Source organism: Symphalangus syndactylus, chromosome 12 (genome assembly GCF_028878055.3).
Source record: "Symphalangus syndactylus isolate Jambi chromosome 12, NHGRI_mSymSyn1-v2.1_pri, whole genome shotgun sequence".
Lineage (NCBI taxonomy): Eukaryota > Metazoa > Chordata > Mammalia > Primates > Hylobatidae > Symphalangus > Symphalangus syndactylus.
Window position 1 is genome coordinate 73261501 of NC_072441.2, and position 10238 is coordinate 73271738.

A 10238-nucleotide genomic window follows, 5' to 3' on the forward strand; every position below is an offset into this window, starting at 1 on the left:
AAAAAGTAAAAGGATAGATCCATTAATGAGGTAACAAATTATTGCCTTCATGTTGGGACAGAACAGGGCCAAATGGAAAAGAATGAAAGAGAAGCTGGGCGCGGTGGCTCACACTTGTAATCCCAGCACTTTGGGAGGCCGAGGCGGGCGGATCACGAGGTCAGGAGATCGAGACCACGGTGAAACCCTGCCTCTACTAAAAATACAAAAAATTAGCCAGGTGTGGTGGCGGGCGCCTGTAGTGCCAGCTACTCGGAGAGGCTGAGGCAGGAGAATGGCGTGAACCCGGGAGGCGGAGCTTGCAGTGAGCCGAGATTGCGCCACTGCACTCCAGCCTGGGCAACAGAGCGAGATTCCGTCTCAAAAAAAAAAAAAAAAGAATGAAAGAGAAAGACAGAGAGATAGACGCACACAGAGAGAGAGAGGGAGAGAGAGAACGAGCTCAGTGAATTGTCCAGGTGATACACTGATGAGGGAGTAACAGGACACTCTGAGTTAGTGCCCTCAGGACACACAGCATACAGTGATCATAAAAAGACTGTGCTCAATAATTTTCCATAAAATGTGCTCAAGTTTCCATGCAGTCGCCATGAGAATACAGCTTTTGAAGTATGGTCCACCTATAGTAGGTTAGTAAATGATAAGGGGAGGAAGAAATGGAAACCTAAATATCTGCTACAATGAAAACCAACAGGAATGTTAGTAGGAATAATTCAGGCTTGGTTGAAAAGATGTAATCGATAATGTGAGCCCGCTCTGTTTTCCCTGAACCAGGAGTCTCCAGGTGTCAACACAGAAGTAGCTGTTCACAATTGCTCAAAGTTACCTGGGGCATGGGGGGCCTTGGTCTTCTTCCTCTTCTTGGTCCTTTGTAATTCCTGCAATAAATTCAGACAGGGACAGACAAAATAAGCCAATTCACCTACACCCATAACAGTCCACTGTCTAATCCCCACACAGGGATCTCAGGCTCCTCAGCATGAGAACAGGACAATGTGAGAGATATACTTCAGGAGGCCTGAAAGCTGGTCATGATAGAGATTCTTTGGTTTGCATCTCAGAACCGAGGGTGAAATATCCCTATTCTGGCAGATCATTACCCCAAAATCATTTATCCCAAGTTTGTGGGATGCCTTATTGTTCCCATCAATTCAAAGAAAATGCCCTAGATGATTTCTAGGAGGAAAACTGCAGTATTCAGCCCTGTCTCATCAAATGCCCAGCTCGTTCATGGATGCAAGAATTTCAGACACTGAAATGAGAATGAAGGAGGAAACCTACAAACCCTTGAATCCAAATCATAGTTCTGTGAATTTTTTATATCTGCCTGCGTCCAGTGTGCTGAGAGTGGGCTCAGGTTGCCACAGGCATGGCTGGAGACTAGGAATAGAGCCATGCTCACTGACCCATTTCATGTCTGGGCTTCGAACTGAGACTACAGTTTCATTACAACCTATATGCGCCCATAGGTCCTGCTTGCGGCAGTGACATCTCTCGGGTCAGTAAGGGCCGCTTGGAACAGGAATATCACCTCTATCTGGAAGACCAGGTAGAGCCTTACCACCTTCATAGTAAGGTACTCGCTGTCCATATCAAGAGCCAAGCCAAGATACTGTTCCTCCAATGAGTAAACGGCACTTCTGTAGGGCTGGCATAAGTCAGGCAGTTCAAGATAACCTGAAGGAGTCAAATAACACCTATCCAGTGAGTCCTGCAAGACTTCAGGCTCTTTCTCATCCAGCAGCTCCCTGGTGAGCCTGGAAATATAGGAAAAAGTAAAGAATAAGCCAGGGGGAATCAGAAACCACACAGCCCCAGCTAGATTTCATGGGTAACATAAGGAAGTGTTTGAAAAGAAAAAGGACAGATCCATTAATGAGGTAACAAATTATTGCCTTTATGTTGGGAGAGACCAGGGCCAGGTAAAAAGGATGAAAGAGAAAGACACACACACACAGAGAGAGAGAGAGAGAGAGAGAGAGAGCTCAGTGAATTGGCCAGGAGACACACTGATGAGAGAGTCAAAGGACACTGTATTTGTGCCCTCAGGACACACAGTGAACAGTGATCATGAAAAGAGTGAGCGCAATAATTTTGCATAAAATGTGCTCAAGTTTCCCTGCAGTCACCGTGAGAATACAGCTTTTGAGGTATGGTCAACCTTCACTAGGTTAGTAAATGATAAGGGTAGGAAGAAATGGAAACCTAAACATTTACTGCAATGAGAACCAAAAGCAATGTTAGTAGGCATAATTCAGATTTGTCTGACAAGAGGAAATCATTATTTTCAGCATGTATTGTTTTCCCTGCACTTGGCATCTCCAGGTGTCAACATCAAATTAACTGTCCACAACTTCTCAGACTCACCTGGGACCTGTTGCCTCTTGGTCCTCCTTTTTCACTTGATCCCACCGATGTCCTGCAAATAAATTCAGATGGGGCCTCTTACATTAAGCAGTTCTTCCTTGCACACAGAAACCTTCCTCTGTCCAATCCTAACACAGGGACATCAGTCTTGTCAGTGTGAGAACAGGAGACTTTGAGAGAAATATTCCAGGAGGCCTGAGGTCAAGTCTTGAGAGAACTGGATTGGTTCCTTTCATGAGCCTTGGGCAAAATTCCCCTGTTTTGGAACATTATCTTCCCAATGTGCTCTGTCCTAGGTTTGTGTACACAAATGAGCAATGTTTTCCCCCAATAGATTTTAGGCAAATAGTTCTAACACCTCATAGGAGAGACACTGCAATATTCAGGCTGCTCTCATCAAATACCCAGGATTTAATAGTTTATGAGATTGTGGACACTGAGATTTGATGAAGGGGTGCAATGTACCAGCTCTTGAGTCAAAATGAGGCTTGGTTCTACACAGAAGCATCAGCTATTATGGCTTTTGTGGGTGAAAAGTCAGCCATTTATCTAGAAAACATACCAGCAAGATGATGGACAGATGAGCTAAAACAAGCCAAATTAGAAGACACAGAAAATGGGGATAAATTCAGTGAAACCTGGGTCACATTTTCCACTGAGAGGTAGACAAAGCTGACACTGGCCTTGGGCAGGTGAAGAACTGCACAGACATGCTTTGGGAACAAAACTCATAAGGAACTTTGTAGCTGGCAAGAGACATGTAATTCAGATGAGCTGATCTGACAGACAACTCCTGGGCATGTGCTGCAGAGCTTGGTGTGTCTGTCACACCTGCCTTGAGTTCAATGTCCTGACAGTCGATCCAGGGTGGCACGGGCATGGCCTGAGACTAGGAAGACAGCAAAGCTCACTGACCCACCCCATGCCTGTGCTTCATACTCGACTTCAGAGTGATTGAAATCTACATTGATATATAGGTTCAGCCCACAGTGATGGCAACTCGCAGCCCAAACAGGGGCGCAAGGCCCAAAGATTATGGGGTCTATCTGGAACAAGAACACCAGCTGTTAAGAAAGGTATGTAAGCTCGGGAGGGAGGAAAGAAAGGGGAAGGGGGCTAGAGGAGATTCAGACATGAGATGCATTCACCCTATGAGTTGAACCCCGGTCTCCAGCATGGGAGTTGACAATTTCATTACTGAACTATCAGTGTTTCATGTGGTATAACCTCTCATGGGTTTAAAAAAAAAAAAAACTCTAGTGTTATGATCAGGCATGAAGGGGCAGGGGGGATGGAGGTGGGAATGTTCTGTAATAGGCTTACACAGATGTCTTTGGAAAACAGAGCTAACAAAGCCACAGGCACTTAGGGAAAAGGCTTGTCCTAAACCTTCTGATGTTTGCCAAGGGAAGAAATTTTGGAGTGAAATTTTCACTTTCTCTCTTGTGCAGATCTCTGTAAGACACAAAAGTTTGGAAGACAGTCATTTCGATCCTTGGACTTTTCTAGGGACTCGAAAGACGCATCTGAGGAGAAAAGCTCTGGGTCCCTGGAATGACTGTGCCACTCAACATGCCTCTTGGAGTGGCCAAAGAGAGTGTAGTTAAGAAAAGAAATATTGGAGTGAACTTTCACTCACTCCCACCTTTGTAGGTTTCTTAAAAACATATGAATTTAGAAGCAAGATACTTGGCTTTTTCACATGACTCAAAAGAGGTGTAGATGAAGAGAAGCTCCATCATCCCACAGATCTTCCAGGGTAACCTGGACACATCCCTAAATCTCCAGCTCCTGGGTCTTTGAAAGCCTGTTTAGGGAAAGAATTTGTGATTGTCTCAAGGTTGAGAGGAAACAGTTTGGGAAGCACCAAGGCGTGGGTTGGCAAAAAGATTACATCATCAGTGAGGAAATGAAATTTCCAGAGGTTTTTGCCAGATCCGGGACCAGAGACAAAGGCCTGGATGAATTTCCTGTGTATTTCCATAGAGGTCTGTTATCTAGTTGTATAGAGCCTGTTTCACAATTAGGCTCTTGCAAATCTGGTATGTTGATTTAAATGCATTATAAATAACTTGACAATGTTGCCTGACATACGTCTCCTATGCAAGACTTTGCTCTGGGTGTCCTTTCTGTTTGCTTGCTGTGTCTACTGAAGAGTCTTATAGAAACCTATTTTAGAAACACCGCTTCAAAGTCCTTCCAGAGACTCTTCAAAATTAGATCTAGTGAAATCACACCCAGTGGAGCATTGGTAGTTCAGCAGTGGCGTTCTCCCTACCTATGTGGGAGACCGGGGTTCGACTCCCAGCCAGAGCAGGCCTTCTTACCCTTCATGCTCCAAGTTCATGCTCGAAGGGCTATTACATTTCTAGCCAACAAAGTTATTGTACTACACAGGCTGTACAGCATTTAGGGGCCTTGGGTCGTGGTGGCTGGAAGCTAACCCAAGTGGCGGGCTACCTCTGGAATATTCTCTGTGCTGGATCTAATCTTGAATTTACAGTTCCTCTGCTCAAAGCCTGTCTTTGAAAGTGGGGGTGTTTCCGGTGGGTTGCTGCAGTTTGGAATACTGGGAACTAAATAAAGCCTTTGCTACTTTCATCTAGTCTCCGGGCACACCCCTGGGTAACCCAAAGGCCATCAGGCGGATTCTTGTGCTGGACTTTCCCCTACCTTAGGCCACATCTCACTATGGAGTGAGGATCAAGAAGTAAAGGTCTGGGAAGGAGAGAAGCTGCAGGGGCTGGGGAGACTCTTCGTTGGTCAGAGAGGCATCAGCAGCCCAAGGAAAAGGGAGGATTGTGGAGAGATGAGGGGAGCAGTGGAGATGAGGGGAGCAGGGGAGACAGAGTCTCACGCACAGGTGTGTCCAGACACCCTGAACCAAGTTACTTAACCTCGTCAACCACCGTGGCATCTGCAGGGTCCGTGGGCCCGTGGGTCTTCCGGGAGGGATTCTGTGTCCCTGTTATTGTGTGTCAATAGGTGTTAGCCTGATATTTATATTTTTAATGAGAGAAAACGAACTCCAGAATTTGGGAACTGTTTTTCCGGTTTTGCTTTATACCTCTTGGACACTCCTTCGAAGGACTGGATCTGAGAGGCGTTGGGGTGTGACTACAGTAGACAAGGGATGATTAATTCTCATTCAAAAATCTTTCGCGGATTCCCCCGGCTCTCCAGCTCACCAGTCTAACAGTAGTTTAAAACAGAAGATCAGCAACATTTGGAGAGTTTTTTTTTGCTTTGCGTTTTAATGATAAACTTGATTTATTCAATTCTAAATGTTTTCTTATTCTGAGGTTGTCTTTCTATATTCTGAGTATAAAACGACGGCCATACTATGTTGGAACCACCAAGGTTGTTCTCTTCACTTGTTATTTGTAAAGTCTCTTTGTAATCTGAGAATGTCCTGAGTAAACTGGGAACTGTTATACATAATTCCTTGTTTTTGAACATTCTTTGTAAACAGGAATCAGGATTGGGAGTGGGGAGGGAGGGAGGAGTAGGAGTCCTGACTTATATAACAGAAAATCATGGATTACTTATGTGATGGAGCAAAGGGTTTAAAAACTCTTAGCCTTCCCAAATTTCCCTTTTTACTGTTTGCTGAAGAAAATTCTGTCTTTGACTCCCTTCCTTACCCTCTCCTGGCCTGTGAGACGCTTCCTCCCTATTCAGTTTATTTCCTCCTACCCTCCCCGCCCCACACCCCCCACCCCCGCAGCCCCCTCCTCTTTCAGTGAAGCTGCTGGAGGAAAGTCGGGTTTGGGAGAAAACCCACACAGGCAAGGACAGCAGGAGAACACTGACATGGTTACACTCTTGTCGCCAGTACTGTCATTAAGACGTTGTGAAAAGACAAAGACAAAAGAGGATAGGAGAGAATAATATCTCCGTTTCAGGAGATATTCCACAATATTCCAGGATGTTGTGCCTATTGTCCAGAGTCCTTGATCCGACGTAGTAAAGAGCTAGTGACATTTTCCCTGAAGGCTTTGATTGCTGGCAAAATCTCATTAAAGGTGTATACATTGATAGGTTGGCCACTGGATGGATAAAAGAAGAGCCTCTGGCCTACATCTGCCAAGATATATGGTAAGAATACACTCTGCAGCATTATTTTTTGTTGTAAAATAGCAGAACGAATTTATTATTCAATAATTATAAAATATTCAAATGTATGTGACTATATCCAGAAAATAAATGCAGCTGTCAAAAATAGACAATACTGATGATTCAGATGATGTTACTGATGAAAATAATAACAGATGACAGTTATTGAGCATTTATGGCACTCTTACATGCATTACCTTATCTAAAGTTCAGAACAACCAAGGAAATGAGTAACTTGGGGCGGGTGTGAGAGGTTTCGAGGCACAAAAGGAAGATAGGCATTCAAGGGACACCAGGATAGAAGAGCCACAGTAGAAGAGAGAGGAAGAGGAGTCCGCCAGGTGGGATGCTGCAAGCCGCCCTGCGACTGCAGGCCTCCGGCCGCCTTCTTCCAGGAAGACGCGCCCTGCTTTCCTCTGGTGTTGGTAGAGATGCCGCAAAGCGCATCGTCCTCGAGCCTTTCTCCTCACCCCAAGACCCTCCGAAGGAGCATTTGTTCTCTCCCCAAGACCCTCCGAAGGAAGGCTGGGCGGACAGAAACGTCACCCCTAAGTGGTCAAACGCACAGAGCTCCAGCTTCCGCAGGAGCATTTCCCGAGTGTCTTTCATGGGTAAGAGTGGACCCTGCAGGATAATGCCTCCCGTTCCCTGAGGAGCAGTGCGGGAGATGCCCATGTGGCCAGCTCCTGGGCCACGCGACCCAGGTCCTCCAGGAGGAGCGAGGAGTCTTGGGCCCTGAGCCAGCCGCCTGGACCGGCTGTGCCAAGAGAAGCAGCAAGGGAAAGGATCCCCTCCCTCCTCAGGGTCTCTGTCTTCCTGGGGTTAAGAGACGTGCATCCAACTCCCTCTCCAAGTGCTGGAGAGGAGGCTAGGTCTTTCCCACGGGCTGGGGGCCTTGCTGTCCCAAGGACGGCTGGGGAGGAAGAGGAGGCCGGTTGAGATGTGTGAAGCAGCTCTGGCTACACCGGGTAGGGACAGGGCGCGCGCGACCCAGGAGCCTCCGTGCGGAGCCAGGCCTCAGGAGCAGCCGCCTTGTTACTGGAAGGAGTGCCTCCCTCAATCTTGTCTCCAAAGACTGTAGGGAGACCTTCTCGCCCTGTAGGAAAGCGACGTCTCCCATGCTTTCCCACCACGCAGGTCTTGCGGCCTTTCTCCTGCTAGTGTCTGCCCGTCAGCCTGCGGGGGCTGCGGCTGCCGCGGTTCCACGCTCGGTGGACGCTGCCTGCCCGGGAGCCAAGAGCCGCGGTTGCAGGCGGGAGTTGGGGAGTCGTGTGCAGGTCCGAAGGAGACCCAAGCTCTTGGTCAAGGCTTTTTTTGCTATAGCCAAATTCAGCGTGTAAAAGACAGAGAGCTCACATCTGTCTGTTCGTAAGCTTCGGTGAGAACACCAGGGAAGCGCACGCACTCAAGATCCCTAGGAGGGCGGGAAGGGTCTCTGGCGGTGATATCCGCGTCGGCGGTGAGCCAAGGCATGTTAGGAGAGTGAGTGCGCGAACCCAGCCGCTGGGTAGCGCAAACACCACTGCACACGAGGGCCCCGCATATGGGGAAATCGCAGGGGTTAGCGGAGCCGAAATGTGGTGGACTAGCCTCCTCCAGGGAGAACCCCCTTCCTGACCACTGTGTGTCCCCCGCCACATAAGGGTTAGAAGAGGGACAGCACAGCCTCCTCTCCCCTGGCCGACGCTCAGGGTCACCACCTTCCCCTCTGCTCTCCCCTCGCCATTCTTCCAAACCACTCTCCGCCAAAGATTCCACCGACAGTCACCCTCCCAACAACCCAGGCCACCTTTCAGAAGCAGCTCCTGCCCCACAGCCACCGCGCCCTCTCACCCCCGCGGTTCTGCCCGCCGCCTCTGGCGAGTCTGTTCACTTCACCTCCCTGGGTCCCGCTCCCTCCTGAGCTTACAGTGGACGAGGGGCAGGACGCGGGGAAGGCCATTCGGCTGCCCTTCTAGCTTCAGAATCACCCAGGGAACGGGTTTCAACCGTAGCCGGCAAGATGAGCCTCTCCGGTTTTCTGAGGCTTTGGAGCCTGCACAATTGTTCTACAAAAGGCGGTGGCTCCGCCTAGCGTTGGATGGGCGCTTGCTCTGCATGGTGATGCGGGAGCGACTGTCGACTGTCCGTGTGTCGCAGTCGGGTGGTGTGCTTGCTTCCAAGTCTGGAGATGGCTGGTTCAAGCTCGTTCCATGGAGAGTTTCTTGCATTTTAAAAATGCTTAAACCGCTGGCAACTTTCTTCTACCCAGCACATTCTCTCATGGAATGGCAGAGCAAGACCAACTTTACCCTCCTCTCCTCCGTGTCTCCCATACGACATGAGGATGTAAATCAAGGTCCGCTAGGATTCTAGGATCTCTCTCTCTCTCTCTCTCTCTCTCTCGATGGAGTCTCCAGTCACCAGGCTGGAGTGCAGTGGCGCGATCTCGGTTCATTGCAACCTCCGACTCCCTGGTTCAAGCGATTCTCCTGCCTCAGCCTCTGGAGTAGCTGGGATTATAGGCACGCGCCACCACGCCCAGCTAATTTTTGTATTTTTAGTAGAGAAGGGGGTTTCACCATGTTGGCCAGGATGGTATCAATCTCCTGACCTCGTGATGCGCCCGCCTTTGCCTCCTAAAGTGCTGGGATTACATGCTTGAACCACCGCGCCCGGCCTTCTGTCTCTCTCTCTCTCTCTCTCTCTCTCTCTATATATATATATATATATATATATATACATATACATATATGTATTTTTTTTTTTTACTGTCATTCATTTAGCCCTTTCCATACGCTTTTGAAGTTAAATTGGTTCTATGATTTTATGATTACATATAATGTTCTAGTCATTCTTGTACGGGCATTTTCGACATTTTCAGCCACTGGTGTATTTCTATAGGATAGAGGTGCAATTACCATAGGAAGAGCACTTATTCCATCGTAGTGTTCACACGGTTTTTATATCATTCCATTCTCTCTCCTCTGTTGGCTTATTAGCTATAACTCTTTCTTTTGTTATTTTAGTAATTGCCTTAGGACTTACAGCATACCTTTTTAACTGATCACAGTCAACCTTCAAGTGATATTAAACGTCACCTTCTGGCCTTGAAGTTATTGCTGACATGTACTTTGCTTTTACGCATGTTATAAACCCACAACCCATTGTTACTGCTTTTGTTTAAATGGTCAAATTTTTACAAAAGAAATTTACAAAATAAGAAAATACCTAGTATAGTCACCTATTTCTGGTGTTCTTCATTTCCTCATGTAGATCTAGATTTTCATCTGGTATTGGATTCCTTCTGCCCGGAAGACTCCTTTGACGTTTCTGTAGTGTGAGTCAGCTGGTAGTGAATTCGGTCAGCTTTTGCAAGTCTCTAAATGTCCTTACTTCACTTCCAGTTTTGGGAATTTATTTTTTCTGGCAGAGTATTCTAGGTTAACTTCCCTTGCCCTCAGTACCTTACAGATGTTGCTTCTCTGTCTGTTCGCGTGCATTGCTGCTCCCGGTAGAGGCCGGCAAGAGCAGAAAGGAAGCTGATGCAATCCTCATCTTTGTTCCTGTGTATGTACAATGTCTTTTTCTTCTGGCTGGATTTGAGCAATGTTATTATGAGGTACCTAGCAGTGGTTTTCTTCATGTTTCTTGTGCTTTGGTTTCCTCAGCTCCTTGGGTCACTGGATTTATAATTTTCATTATGTTTGGGAACTTTTCAGCTATTGTTTCTTCAAAAATTGGCCGGGAACAGTGGCTCACACCTTCAGGAGTCA

At 47.3% G+C, this 10238-nt stretch overlaps 1 long non-coding RNA gene across 1 annotated transcript; it reads right to left on the reverse strand.

The window, feature by feature from the left end:
* Positions 1-1504: 1504 nt before the first annotated feature.
* On the reverse strand, positions 1505-10038 carry LOC134734234 (uncharacterized). Its single transcript, XR_010117545.1, has 3 exons — positions 9707-10038; positions 2368-2419; positions 1505-1757 (listed from the first exon to the last, which is right to left on the reverse strand). It is a non-coding gene; the product is annotated as an uncharacterized lncRNA (long non-coding RNA).
* Between the last annotated feature and the right edge of the window lie 200 nt (positions 10039-10238).